The sequence below is a fragment of the Falco biarmicus genome, chromosome 14 (assembly GCF_023638135.1).
Source record: "Falco biarmicus isolate bFalBia1 chromosome 14, bFalBia1.pri, whole genome shotgun sequence".
NCBI classification, from domain to species: domain Eukaryota; kingdom Metazoa; phylum Chordata; class Aves; order Falconiformes; family Falconidae; genus Falco; species Falco biarmicus.
In genome coordinates, this window is record NC_079301.1 from 21,445,273 (window position 1) to 21,460,747 (window position 15,475).

Genomic DNA, 15,475 nt, shown 5'->3' on the forward strand with positions numbered 1-15,475 from the left:
GGCTTAGTGTTCGTAGCCAACAGTAGCCAGCAGAAATACAGACATTCAGAACTGCATTCCTCTTTGATGCAAGTCCCTCTGGAGGGTGCTGTAGTTAAGAACTGCTGTCTCATAAGGTGACACATCCAAGCAGGGCCATGCTAGTCATTAGAGATCCCCCGGGTGGCAAGGACAGGAAAGGAAATCAAGTTGTGTTGTTTTTTTCCTCACTTCAGTTGTTACCTAATTGATGGGTGCAGTGGTGAAGCTATGGAATGAGTCCCAGAGGACTGGCACCTATCAAGCACCGCCTTACTTTTTTTTCAGCCTTCCAAAGGACTATTCGAGATAAACACAGAAAATAAACACATTAATTTACTATTATGTGTCCAGCCAAAATTGTTATTTCAGAATTTCTTCTGTGTTGCTTGCTCAGTGATAGCTTTATTGTTCTAGATGGGTCTGATGTCTTACAGAAACCAGATGTACCAGGTTTTGCTTTAGACAATTGTCACTAAAGTAGCTTTCAAAGCAACTGTCATGGTTTTATGTGGGTTTCCATGAACCTACAGCAGTTGTCCAGTTATAAACCAGCCTACAAAACATCTGTGAGAGGCCCCAGAGAAGGCAGTTTGGTTCCTATATACCAGAGGTGCGTACACGGCAGCCAAGTTAAACACAGCAGGACAATTAGGGGTCCAAGGGAACAGGGGCTTTTCTTTCCTAAAGATGTAGTGAACCGTTTCTGAGATGGAACGGTCAGAACCAGATATGAGGCAAACTACAGTCAGCACAACGTCTCCTTCTCATTTGCTCTGCAGGAGATTTCCACTTGTCACTTGCAGCTACTCCTTTCTTCCAGCTATGCTAGCTTTCCCCTGTATCCAAGACTCACCAAAGGGCTCAGAGCCCAGGGTGTCTTTCCTCTGAATTCCAGCTTAGAGTGACTAAATAGGGCCTGTATCCACCAGACAAATATTACCTCTAGCCCATGAAATTTTTTTCTTCTCAGTCTTTTCTCCAGTACAGCAATTCTTCTTCACTATTTACATTCTTGATAGAAAGTATGACAGTGCTTATCCCCCCTGCTAATATTTCTGTTGCCAGAGTCTTCCTAAAGACTCACATTGTTGATCTATGATCCCTGCAGATTATCAGCATTGCATGTAACCTGCATGGTATCAAGTGTATCAGTACTTAAAAACAAATGTTAATATGTTTTTCTCAAGTGCTGATTGCTGGGGAAAATATTTATGTCAAGGATCTAAACACCAAGCAAGAAAAGAAATTATTTGCAATGGCCTATATGCATCACACTATGATGAAAAAAATATATAATTAGGTAGAATAGTAAAACTTTAAGAACATAAATGCCTCTGAAGGGACATCTATCCCTAACAGTGTTCTTTGTCTGAACACTGGTGTTACTTTGAACAGCATCTTTCACGTCACCAAACTTTGGAACTAATGCAAAAAACCACTTTTTTTTAAAATAATGAGGAGAAATGAAGAAAGTAAGTAGATTTTCCTCATGTATACTCTTAAGTAAAGACAAAATTTTGTTACTGAAATACATTTCCAAAAGTAATATATGGAGATAAGGGTAACTGGGTAATGTACTGTGCATTGATAGAACCAGACTGAAGAGCTACGGGACAGAGCCCAGTACAAAAACATGCCAGCAGAGGGAACTCACACTTCGAACATCCCAGCGCCGGTGTGCACTGTAATGCTCCTGCGGGCTGGTTAGATAGCACTGAACAGCAGGGGACCTTCAAGAATAAGCGAAGTACTGAAATGAATGAAAAAATGCCCGTAGCTGCTTACCACTCTCTTGTTGCTTCATTAGGAGCAGCTGTGAGTAATGCACTAAGAAAAAGAACATAAATCAAACTTTGAAAAAGTTGCCACAGACAGTGATTTATAGGTTGTGTCCAAAAAGCTGCTCTTTAACCCTTGGTCTTCTAGGACAAGCAGAAGGTCATAACTATTACAAAACAGCTAGACTGAAGAAACTATCATAAAAGTATTTGTTAGGCTTCTGTAGTTAAAATGTTACCGCTAAGGGAGTACAAGACCAAGAATAACCAATATCAGTATATGTGCTCATACCAATACAGGCTTGGAAAATAAATAACAGAATATAAGCATGCTTTACCTGCATATGCTTGCATGCATTAACTGGTATGAAAAACCCAAAAAATCCCTTTGCTGAAGCAGTGACACCACTATGAAACCTGGGGTTTGAGTAGGGCTCATTCTCCGTGAGACCATAGCTTCCACTACAAGGGCAGACACTGAGCTAAGAGTAGCCAGGATATTCAGCAAAAAGACAGCCAAAAAAAGACAGCCATTCTGCAGGGAAAAGGGAAATAAAGCACTGAGAATTTTTTTTCTTTGTTATTATACAGGCAGCTTGAGAGCAGAGAACAAAAAGAAAAGATCATGCTTCAACCATCAGACGATCTACACATTTAAGACCAAATTTGACTTTAGTTATCTCATCTAGAGTAATCTCACCTTAATTTCTGTAGTCTGACCATACATGGTAAGAGCTTGAGGACTCTTTTTCTAACTTAGCTTGCTGTTATATAAGAACAGGTATCTAACCTGCTCCTTAACTTACTACCCTGACTTCCTTGCAATGTTGTTTTAGTCAAGCAGAGAACATACCAGTTGCAGATGTACTGCTGTACTGAACAGTTTAGCAAATTCTAACATAAAAATAGCAGAACCTTGCTGAACATCCAGTACTGGAAAGAAGAGCAGGAAAGTATATTGGTATCAGCATTTTTGATTGTGTATAGACAACTAAGCATAATTAATACAGCCGTCCCTTCTTTTTATTTTATTATTATCTTATTTGAACCAAAATACTACTTAGATTCCTCCTCTCCAACATTGCTTTCCCTTTGGATTGTAAATCATGATAGGTGCACACTGCTCTGTGCTTAGATACACAGAAGCAACATCTTGACACCAAAAATCCCCAGAAAAATGAGTTTCCTTAAGATGTGTTCACAAGATAGCCTTTTAAGAAGTGCAATTTCATAATCAATATTTAATAATACAAAATCACTGAATACCAAGTTGCCTTTTACCTAGTGTTGAACCCTAAGCACCAAATTAACTTCTACTGTAACATCACTACTGCAACTTAGAATCGTATCAGAGATAAATATAGCATGCCTGCCTTTGACTTGGGGCCTTATCTGGCAAACTCTAAGAAATTCCACACATAAGCCTTCCTCTCCCCAGCAGCAAATTAAATGATTCAGAAAACTTCCTTTTTTGTAGAAAGCAAGAAAACTGCTGGACCAATTTTCACAATTATCAAAAGAATAAGGAAATATACAATCTGATGTAAGTAAGAATAAAGGCAGCACCATGAGTTCTATTGAACACAAACTTCCTTTGTAGTGCTATAGTGACTAAACTTCTAAGCGCCTCAGTTTCTAAACTGGCAATATGAATTGTAAACTGGGGGACTGTCAGGAGGCAAATCTGCAAATTAATATCTGCAAACTACTTTTTGATGATTAGGTAGAAAGAAATTAAGAAGGACCAAGTATTATGAGTAAAGAAGGCAAACTTGCTAGTGGACTCATCCGCAGAGGGGAACTTCCATGGCAGATGAAGAATGCAGTAAGACCAGAAAACAAAAAATGTCATGCGAGCTGCAAAACTGAAAGGAAGGCATCTTCAACCACAGGATGGAATTGCTGTATCAGTGAGGTGGAACAGCCAGTTGAAAATATTGTTCCTGGTAATCTGATTTTTGAGATATATTTCAGGCCTACAGTTGAAGAAATTCTTCTTAACTAGCTAAACTCTAGTATACAGATAAATAATTTGGATGTTTCTCACTCAAGCAGGGATGCAGCACTTATGGGTTTGGCCTTTTTTTTGGGGGGGGGTATACAAGGATCATTACTGTGACCATTGAATTTCTGAAAAATGTAAAAAGGATAGTACTAGAAATGAGCACTGACTTCTGGTCTTGATAGTTGAATAGATTTAATATCAGTTCCCTATATGTCAGAAAACACACTAGAACATATATTAGATGGTATTCTCAGAGCAGGTGGTTCTTAAATACACCTCTGAGGAGAACCAACAGTGTAGCTATCGCATGTCTTATGAATTCAGAGCAGGGCTCCAGATTTCAAACAAGTGGCAAGTCTGCAGAATTACATTTTGCCAGAAAAATTCCTAAAGTACACATTACAGAAGCATGTAGGTCTTAACAACTAGGTCTGCCAAAACCAGCCTGGTAACAGCTGCAAGTTGTGGCAGAATTATTTTTAAAAATAAAGTATTCCTAGGAAAGGTTTATTCTATTTTCACAGCTGTATTATTGTTTTGTGACATCTTAGGTTTCTACTCTAGAGTTCATCTAAAAAGGAGAAGTGATCTACAAGTACAAAGATTATGGAAAGCTCCACAGTCAGGGTTGCAGTGGCTTTCCCAAGCTAGCATCTGGGACATAACCACTGAAACTGTGTGTGCTGACCATAAGCTCTCCTTCTCACATTACCTCCAGTGGCACTGCAACAAGCAGAAAAAAACAGCTAGAGTTGCAGGTCCCCTGGGATGGTCTGCAGAGTTCCTAACTGTCAGCTAAAAAAATGTAACCTCATGATTTGGGTACAGAGTAGCTTGGTCTAGGAATGTGAGAAATAATTCATACCAGATGCCACAATGGTATTTTCAGAAAAGTCCGATTAATGGTATAATTGTACTTTAAGCAGCTATGTTGCTTATTTCTCTGATCTTTTTCTCAGTGCTGTAGCAGAATGAATTCTTGTGGATTAGCTTGTTAACAGGTAATCCTATTTAGTGGGTATCTTTGCTGCAAGGCAGTCTTGGCTTCCCACCCATTCAGTTAGGAATGTTTATATTTAGCTATTTTCTGGAAACTGAGCTCCAGCTGCAGCACGTAGCAATTACTTTGGATGGATCTTGTTTTTCCTCAGGACATGTCTTTTTCTTGGTGTAGACTGAACAGTCTCACTAGAAATATGTCACTTTGCCTGAACAGAGTTTTGAAGAACAAGCGTGTTTAACTATATGGGTCCAGATCTGTGTTAGATCTTGATGAGACTTGCAGCCATCCCACATTCTTCTTTGCAGTCTTTTTGGGTGTATATTGCTGTTATTAAAAATTGATTGCTGTAAATATCAAAGGTATTCTAGGGCAATTTTAGTAACTAAAAGCTCCAGGGGGAAAAGAAATTCCAAGGTGTCTCGGTACATTTTGCTTTGCTAACATTCTGATGTTGAGATGCCTCTTCACTCTCTTGTAGGATGGTGCTATAGGCTATCAAATAAATTGACACTGAATCTTTTCTTCCATTCTAGAAGTGGGTGCAAATCAGGCAACAATACAGGAATCCCTATGGAGATATTTTCTACGTGCATATTTAAATTGCTTTGGCACCTGCCATACTGAACGGCTTGCAGCAAGCTCTTGGTAGAGAACTAATGAATGTAACCTGCCAGTTTTTATGAGCTTTAGGATCTTCATTTTTATTCTTTAACATTCTTTGCATAGCTATCGAAGTATATTGTCCCACTGATGATGGCTAGTTTGACACATAGAATTTGATGCAGTAATTTCTTGAATCCAGGTGTAGGTTGCACCTGTACAGCTGGATGAAATACAAATGAAAATAGACACTTTGAAAGACAGTGCTCTTGAGAAGTATTTGAAAGATGTTGTGGTGTCATGAACCGAGGGGATCTCTGGTATAGTTCTCCAAATGTAGATGTCTCCTAGCAAAGAACATTGTATGGCTAAGCAGAATACAAACAGCCTTTGTCCTACAAGTAATTTACTGAAGCAGACAGTACACCTTAGAAGGCTGAGAGGGGACTGGCCTTATAGTTACCCAAAGAGCACTCGCTAGCAGACAGTTCAAAATGCAAGGTGATTAAAATCCCCAAATTCATATCTACTGAGTATTTTACATTTATGCTGGAGAAATAAAGGTGCTCTGTCTATTACCTTGAAATAATGAACAAGACCTGAATGTACTCCAGCAATACCACACTGTGCTGTATATTCCATAACCCAGACGTACTCATTGCTGCTGCTACTAAACCCTTGTGGCAGGGAGTTTATGTACACAAGAAATAGTGCTGCAGACTTCCTGTGACTCCTGCTTCTCCAGGAAGACTGTGGCAAGCTGCTGCAGTCTCACTTGGGATTTTAAGGGGAAGAGTTTCCTGTTAGGGACAGGATAATACCCCTTGACATACGCAGCCTTTTCCTCTGACCCAACCGTCCAAGAAGCAGTGTTCATAAACAGAGACAGCAGAAAGTCAGCATTTGCTTTTCAACGGTCAACAGAACAAAAGTGGCTAGAGGTTAGGTTCTAAGCCCTGCAGAAACACATTATTTAGTTAATACTCTGTATCAGAGAGCAGCAGTACCTCCAAGGCACAAAATTATACAGGTAGTATTCCTGAATTGGATCAAGTCTACTTAGTATCTGCTATCAGTTTTAACTAAGAGAACAGTGTTGCAATTATGGGCTATAAAGTAAATTGACCATCATACTTTATAAAAATAGTTGCTAGAAACTTGATGGTACCTTACCTCTTTTCTTCAAGAAGTTAACAAGGGAGTCAAGGCATCTGGGCTAAGGATCACAAAAGATCAAATCCAATCCTGTAAAATAATAATGGAAAATTCATTGGGACCTGAAATTGACCTGATTAAATGTTATTTTATCTATTGCTACAATATCTTTCTTGATAGGTGTTATATTTCTGATGTCTCATTTAAAATACTGCAACAGAAGCATTATGATAAAAAGAAATCTGTGCTGGTTACAAAGCAAAGGCAGCATTTCAACAGTACAATTTCAAAATTATTAAATAACCATCAATATTATTCACAACAGTAAATCAGGAAAGCAATTTGTTTCATGTACCTTGGGGTTTTTATCTTGTATTATCACATCTGTTCCACTGTAAAAAGCCAGACGGGTTATTGCCCTCCTAAGAAAAGCCAGATGCCCTCTTTGTATCTGCCAATACACACTTTTCTATAAGCAGAGAATCAATCTGTTTACCTCTAATGAAAATGTTCTACAGATCCATCAAATAAAGTACTGCAACTTTGTTAATAACTGACCATTGTTAACAAAACACCACAAGGAAAGATAATGTAAAATAGTCTTAAATCTGTACTAACACATACAAGATTCTTATGCTATATTTCTTAATATTATGTTTGCTCCCATTTATAAATTTCAAACAGTGGGACTCTGACTACTTCCTAAAAATATACAGTATGCAATGCCTATGTAGCAATAATTTGCAGCAAACATAACAAAATCCTGCTAAAGGAACAAAAGTACTATAAAATCTGGCAGAATGAACACAAAAAAAGTGCATAGGGCCTTGGCTTTACCAGAATCCACTGTCTTCATGCATGCGGACTTCCATTGCTCTGCTTTGCACAAAAGGGAGATTCCAGGCCATTTAATCATAAATTCCTGGGATGACTCTCTCTCCTTGTTTGTGGGATTTGTTTTTTAATTGTGTTTACATTCTTGTGTGTGGGTTGGGAATTTAGGTTTGTTTGTGATGAAACATCAAAGTTGAGTCCCAAATTAATACTGTGCAGTCATATATTCTTTGCACCTTCCCACAAGAGGATGATAGAAACACACACAGTTACCAAGTTTTATGTAACATTAATGGGATTAAATTAATCTGTAAACCTTTGTGTGATGTTTTGCTTCTCCATTCAATTTTCCTGGTGTTATTTTCCCTGTCATTTGCTTATTGATTTTCTATTTTCTTTTCCAGATTATATATAAAAAAAAGCTTTCTAAAATATTCATGTGAAATAAAAAAATATATACTCATATTCTGTAAACATGCAAGTATATTTAGTTGATATACCTAATTCTGTTTGTCAGAAAGTGGCACTTTAATCCTGACATGCCTTGCACAGGTTCTCCACATAGCATCACAGCAGTTACTGTATTTACAATTATAATTTATACAATGTGTATAAATTACACCATCACATGCAGGAAATTATCAGCAGTTTGAGCAGATAAAAGCTTGAACTGAGATTGCCATATTTTGTCAGAGTCTTCTCAGTTATCAAAAGCTAGACAAGTAAGTTAGCAGAACCGCTAGTAAATAAAAGTCCTTGATTTCTGCAGAACTTGTATGTTTCAAAATCAATAGAGTGAAGACCAACAGATTGTGGGCTTTGCAAGAGGTGCCAGTGGAGACAGCAGACTGAGATTCTCATCAACATAAGGTTAACTGAAGTTATAATTTGAGTGTTACTCAAGAAACTGTTTCTCTCATAAATGTTGCAATGTTTTTCAGGCAAAAAGTTTACATCTGAAACTGCATGAGCTGCTATTCAGATTGACACAGCACATTTACTGGTAGCACAACAATCCAGTGGAGCAATCCATTTATGCTTTGCAGACTGAACATTCAGCTGTGGTTTGGGATCCTTCTTTACCAGAATCAGTTTCATATTTAGCCACTTTGCTCTTTTAACTGTTTGCTTCTGTACTAGTAAGGAAGAATATAATCAGCCATAACATCCAAAGTATAAACTAGATTGGGGAACTGATCTATCTGACTTAAAAAATACATGCATCTATTCTAAATGAGTTTATATATTTTAAATAAAATATATTTGTAGAGATTTTCACCTGTTTTATTTTCCAGATGGATCAGTATCCTGATCTGGTTCACAGGTCAGCCACACAAACAGCTGCAGACACAGCTAAGGGTTGGTGTACTGCATTGCAAGGGCACAAACAAGGAGCAGGTAGGAACCAGTAATACAGCAAAGGCTTCATGTCATCAAGCCACAGCTTTGTTTATGATGTGGCTGCTTTTGCCTGGACTAGGAAAGAAATGAATTTCAATTCCTCACATTTGTGTTTGCTCTGCAGAAAAGACCTATATCCACAAAGTCCATTTAGTAACCATGACTCAATGTGATTCCTTTATTGCAAAGCCAAACCAAAATTCCAGCACACTTATACAATAAACTTTCACCATATCTTAATTATATATGGGCACACTGTCCACTCAGAAAAACAGGTCATCGTACATGATAAAAATCTCCAGCGAGTGCTAACTAGACAGAATTCCTAAAGATTTGCATCCATTTGAAATTTCCCTGGGGGTTGTCTTCCTAATACCCCAAGTTCACCCACACATTTCCTGTCCTCACCGACTGAGCTGCAGGCTGTGCAAAGGAGAGATTGCTTCTGTGCTAAGGTGTAAACCTCTCCTCTCAGGAGTGCTCCAGCTCCATAGAGCTTAGCTTAAGCCTTTGCCTGTTTATATATAAACCAGTGTTCAATATAAATGAGCTCTGGCTTAATGAGTACAGGCTCTGGTGTGAGGTTGGCTGACAGTGCAGACACTAGCGTTCATGTCTGAGCTGGCAATGCACTTCCAGCCATTGCACAGCTCCGGCCTGCTGCTAACTGCTGTTCCTTCCCTAAATGCGAGCTTAATTGCACAGAATCTCAGACCAGTCAACCGCTTTATTGCTAAAATATTTTTTGTTCATAACAATGTGAGGATGCTATCCATCCTTCTCAGCCATCTCAGCCTTGGTGCTTCATAGGAAATCCTATGAAACAGTTAATTTAGTCTAACAAAAATAGATGGTTTTGTAAATCTAGATCTCATCCAAGCCCTACAAAAATACCTTACACTTCATATCCTCTGCTAACACGGATCTCGTTGAGCAAAGATGCATCGCTGGCGTGCCTTGGTTCCATTACATTTCCAACAATGATCTAAATGAAAGGAAGAAAGGGCCTTGTTGCATTTTCTGTGCATGATGCATCTCCTATGGTCTCACCTTGACAACACAAAGGTCTTCTCACACACTTATATAGCTCACAGCCCCTCACTGAAAGACTTCAATAGACAAAAATAGGAAACAGAAAGATTTAGTGAAGTAGCAAAAACCCAAAAAGATTACATAGGAAATTTAACACAGGATTGGTAAATTGAGCCAAATCAGTCCACGTCTGAAATAAAAGATGATCTCTTCTCTCCATACCAACATTTCTTGAATAGTCTTACTTGAACAACACAGAACCCTAGCCCTGCTAAAGCAGAGGTGTTTTCAGGGCATTGAAAGCACTTACTCCTCTCTCCACTGAGGTCTACTTCAGCAACTATGGGACATGCCTAAATGGTCAAATGCAGACAGGTGTGTGCTAGCTCCACCTGCACTGCATATTACCTGTGTTAATGTACAAAGATCCTTCCTAACAGATCCTCCTGTAAAACTATGGTGTAATGGGGTTTATTTTCGTTGTTGGCAGAACTGTCATTTATTACTTCATGACCCTCTTGACTGCAGTAAGAGTATTTCCAAGGCTGCGTGATGAACCAGAGACAGAAATTATAACCCAGAAAATACTATGGGCTGAGTTTTGGGGAGTTAGGTTTTGTGGCCTGAAACAGTTCTAGTTCACTTCACGGACCAGAACATGATCTGGCACAAAGAAAGGCACAATTGAGGAAAGTCTCTGTTCCTTCGGGAGGAATTCCTAGCTTGGATGTAGTGCTAACATAGCTTGACAACTTTTAGACCCCACCTGGTTTGAAGCACTAGAGTTACAGGGAGCTGCCTAAATACCAACAGTGGAAGCTGGACCTGCTTCCAGGTCATAGTAACAGCACAGAGATGAAACTAGAGCTCTGCTGCTTCCAGCGCCATCCCTCCCTGGCTCCTACCAGCCATGGGGCAGCACCAAGTGCCCCGCAGCACCAGGGCTTCCACCCCGCCACGGCACCTCACAGCCCGCTCACTCATTTCCTAGGCTTTTACGATTTGCCTTGCCAACAAATTAAATGCAAGTTGAATACTTTTGAATTGCAGTATTTCTGTTTATTGCTCAGAAGAGCGGGCAGAATGCAAATGCAAAAAAATAATTTCCCCTCAAATTCTCTTTTTTTTCAGCTGGGTAAAGCACGGTTTGCTGTTTGCACTCAGGACAGCAACAGGTTTTGCTCTTTATTCTATTTTACAGGGGTTTTTTTGGTAAGGCAGATGCTTAAGGACACTGGTAGGAGAGGAAACATCCCCGGGGGTGAGCCGAATCACCTCAGAAAGCCACCGGGGATCGCCCTTGAAAGGGGAGACCGCTCCCCACAGGGCCGAGGTACCCGGGATGAGCTGCCGGGGCCTTTCCCGGAGGTGACCCCCAGCACCACCCGCCCTCCGCGGCTGCCTCACCCGCGCACCGCGACCCCGGCAGCGGGGCACAGCCGCCCCGGCCGCCCGCCGCTCGCTGAGGGTACCCCGCCAGCGCTCCGCCGGTCTCGGGGGCGGGCAGGCCCCTGGGGCGAGCGGGAGGCCCCGGCGCAGGCGGCCGAGGACGGGGACGTGCCCCGGGCCGCCGCGGCGCCCTCTGGCAGGGCGGGAGCAGAGCTGCTGGGCGTGTGGGCGGCCCGGGGAGGAGGAGGGGAACGCGGCGGCGGTGAGGGGAGGGCAGGGCCGAGCCGAGCCGGGCGGGCGGGCGACACCTGGGCGGCTGCGCTGCCTCCTCCTCTCACGTAGGTTTCGACTTTCTTCCCCGCCCGGAAACTTGGTGGAGGAGCCGCGCTTGCCGCCGTCGCAGGCCGAGTTGGCGCTGGGCTTCCCTCGGTCTCTCCCTCCCCTTCTCGGGGGCGAGCGAGCCCTCTTCCCGCCCTCCAGGTGAGCGGCGCGGGGGGCGCGGGGGGCGCCGGGTTCCCGCCGCCAGGTTCCCGCCGCGGCTGAGGCGCCCGCCGCCGGGCTGAGGGGCGGGAGGCCGCGGGGGGTCGCGGATCAGCTGTGGCAGCGGCCGAGGGCGGCAGCTGCTGCTGCCCCGGCGCCCGGCTCCCTCAGCTGAGGGTTGCTCAGCCATAACCGAGCGGGGCCGGGGAGCGTTTCGTTCGCGCTGGGCAGCCGGCTGGGCTGGGGCTGGGCAGCGCAGGTGATGGCTGCCTGCCCGCCCGCCCCACGGGTTTCGCTCCTCAAAGGTCGGTCTGGCGGGCGAGCAGCGCTCGGCCTGGGCAAGACACCCCCAACTCGGCGTTTTGGCCACTGGCGTGGGTCGGAGGGAGCTTGCAGGGCACGGTTTCTTTGCTAGGAGATGGGAAAGGTACTAAGCAGGCAAGTTTCTGGTGCTGCGCTGGTCATTAATGCAGGAAAAGCCTATAAATAGCAGTTGAGATAACAGGCAAAGGAGAGCAACATGACAGCGTGGACGTTTTGGAAATGCCTTAAAGGTAAGAAATACAGGTGACGTTAAATAGGAGGTAATGCTCTGGAGATGTCTGTGAGAGGCTTGGAAAGACGTGTTTAAGGGATACTATATAACCAGAATACTTTTTATTTAATTTAGAAGTTTTTCTTGAGGGGTTTGAAGTAGGATGAAGCTGCGTGCTGGTAAAGGGACAATCCCACTGTTTGCGGCTTGGTTGTGTGCACTTGACATCTCCCTGCTTCTGACGTTGGCCTCGTTATCTGATTGAGAGCGACCAGAACGGGTAGCAGCCAGCTGATGCCAGCATAGGAGGTGGCAGGGAGAGCGGGACTGCCCCTTTCGGTGGCAGTGCAGGCTTAGTTTGCTTTAAGCCATGCTTGAAACAACACTTTTCCATCCCTTGAGCGATTTCTTTGGTCCTACGTTACCTTGGTAAAGTAAGAAAAGCAGAATGAGTATTTCTCTGTTGCTTACCAAACCAAAAAGGGTCATGTTTTCACTTTCTGCTCCAATTTTTTAACCAAGGTGAAAGGACCAGGACTCTGTAAAGGCTCCATAGAAAAAGCTATTCCAGCTCAAGTGCAGATAGTAAGGGGTAGGGAAGGTCTCTGCTGTGTGAAGGTTATGTTGGGGCAGGGTCATAGCATACAAGCCTATGGAGATAATAGGCAGCCCAGGGAAGTTTCTGTCACTGTCACACAGCTCCAGAGATGTCCTGTCTAATCCTTTAGCCTCCAGAGACTCTAGAGCAGCCCTAGGTTTGGGTGGTGTGGTGTAGTTTAAAGGACTGTAGTTATCCTCCTGCAGCAATGCCAGTTGTGTACTGTGCCTTTGAGGGACGGCGCTGACGTTTGTCCTTGATGCCTGAACCCTAGAGCTCTTTTGGCAGTTCTCCAGCAAAGAGAAAGCAGACTGTGCACATGGCTCCTTCAGAACAAAACTTCTTTCTCATAAGTTACACACTCAAACTCTTCTCTTATATTTGTAACTAAGCAGATGTAGTGTGTCTGCTGCTGAAAAGGACTAAGGCCCCTCCCCCAAAGAGATTTGCTCCCTAAACCAGCTCATGAAGTCAGAACAGCACCAGTGCTTGTGCAGGGAAGAACAAAGGGGTCATATGGCTGAGGATGGAGCAGAAAAATGATAAACAGGAGGCCAACCTTTTCTGGAGTTCACTAGCTGTTGGAAAACTCCACTGTGCTGTAAATCCACACCCTCCTTCACCTTATTTATCTGCTCTAGTAGGCAAGCTTTATGTATATGTATATACATATACATATGTATATGTAACTCATTTAAATAACGGAGATGCACTAGCATAAAACCCCGGTGAAAAGGAGAGAAGGACCTGCGGTGTGCAGCAAAAAGCAACCTCGTCTGTTGAAAGACAAGTTTCTTTTAAAGTTTCTAACCAAATGAATAGTGAGGGAAATGAGTAAGAGTTAAGAAACAAACCCAGCCATATGGCCTGGGGAATGAGAGCTGTAAAAGTTGGAAGAAACAGCACCAGCCAGAAGGGACCTGACAGCTAAATGACCTCCAAAAAAAAGCCGTGAGGTTCAAAGATACTGATGAAACCAGCTGAAGATTATTCTGGGTGACGTTAGTGCTACCTGAATGGTGATTCCAGTAACTTCCATTAGAAATTGTAATTAATGGTTTTGTAAACCGTGGTAATGCTGTACTTCCCTAAGTATGGTTAATAGACAAATTTACACATGTTTATGAGAATGTCAAGTCTTAGACTTAATAGTATAATAACAGTAAACTTAAAAGAATAAATATAACTGCAGAATAAAATATCTGTAGTTCACAAAGCACCCCTGCCGTATTTTGTTACTCTTCCTTATGCATTACCATATATTTCTTGTTTTCTGCATTAAAAAAATAATCCTGCTGCAACTGCTGCATTGATTACACTTTGAAAATTAAGCTGCATCATTTCATTCTGATCGCGTATATCTTACCAGAGTAGTTGCAGCTGTTGTCTTACTCACAGGCCTGAGTATGTTTTCCTGGTTTAATACAAAACCCTCTTGTTTGTCTTTTTCTTCTCAGCTTACTTTAGTGGTGCTGTTCATACAGTTGTTAGGAATTGTATTTGACAGTCCTTCATCAGTTTATGCTCCCTGCTTTATAACACATAAAATGTTGCTCTTGGCTTAGAAATTTCTTGACACGAATTGAGTTAGAAGATATAAAAGTATTTGGCAATTTTTTTGATACTTTGGATAAGACATTGCCCATAAGCCAGTATCTCAGGAACCATCTAAAGCGTTAGAGGGGATTTAGATGAACACAAGTAGTAGGAATTACCATGCTGGTCCAGGAAAAAGCACTCAAGGCTGGAAGGCGGGAAATGGAATAAAGCTGGAGGAATTTAGAGAGAAAATCAGCAGCTTACAGGCAAAGACTGGTTTTATGTATATACCATGGTTCCCTGAGTTTAGAGGGTCTCTGTGCAAATTTTATTTGCAGACTATAGTGTTCCTTATTTGGAATATTCTGGAAGGGATTATGCATTTAAAAAAACAGTGTTGTCTAGCTTTGACTACTCTTTGCCTGGGCCGTAACTCATGCAAGTTTTGTAGACAGCTGCAGCACACTCTTTAAAAGCTGATTTTCTGACAGTTAAAAAGGGGTTGAGATAAAACTTGACCTGCTGCTCGGAGAGTTCAAGGGGCTCACCTGTGACACTAGTTGTGCTGCAGTTGTTGAAAGTCCAGTAAGTCATGATCAGCCCTATTTGTAAAGTTCTCAGACTTAACCTTCCATGCCTAGACTAATAAATAATAGATAAATTCTTCTCACCTTGTAAGTGCTATTGCAGGACTCTAAATAGAAAATACATAGATAAAGCAGTCCCTGCCCTGTGAGCCTTAGATCTGAGGATATCCTCTTTTACGTGATCTCAATTGGTAATGAACAAAAATTGCTGCATGATTATTTCAAGTAGGATATATAAAAATAAACATAATGGGTCTTCTGGGCCTTTTTGTACTTGGGATAAAAAAAAAAGTTCCCTGTGAGGTTAACACCTGGGGCTACTTGACTACTTTACTTGTAATCTCAACAGGCTGAAAACTGAACGGAGGAAGGAGATTGCCTCCCCATTCCCACCTGTTCTGGGACTTAAACTCGTTCACGGGTGGCCAAGGAAGAATGTGGCTGCTGCAGTGATTTGTGATAGTGGAAGGACTTTGGTCTGTTGTTACAGCTCTTTTAACTGGTGAGACAGCCACGCC

The 15,475-nt window shown here is 42.1% G+C and overlaps 1 protein-coding gene across 1 annotated transcript in view; it reads left to right on the forward strand.

Moving 5' to 3' along the window:
• The first annotated feature begins 11,492 nt into the window (after positions 1 to 11,492).
• The window catches only part of LOC130158733 (ligand of Numb protein X 2-like), a 29,930-nt gene continuing 25,947 nt past the window's right edge, over positions 11,493 to 15,475 (forward strand). Inside the window, exon 1 of the mRNA XM_056359687.1 lies at positions 11,493 to 11,698. The gene's annotated coding sequence lies outside the window, so the exon portion shown is untranslated. The remainder of the gene's footprint in view (positions 11,699 to 15,475) is intronic.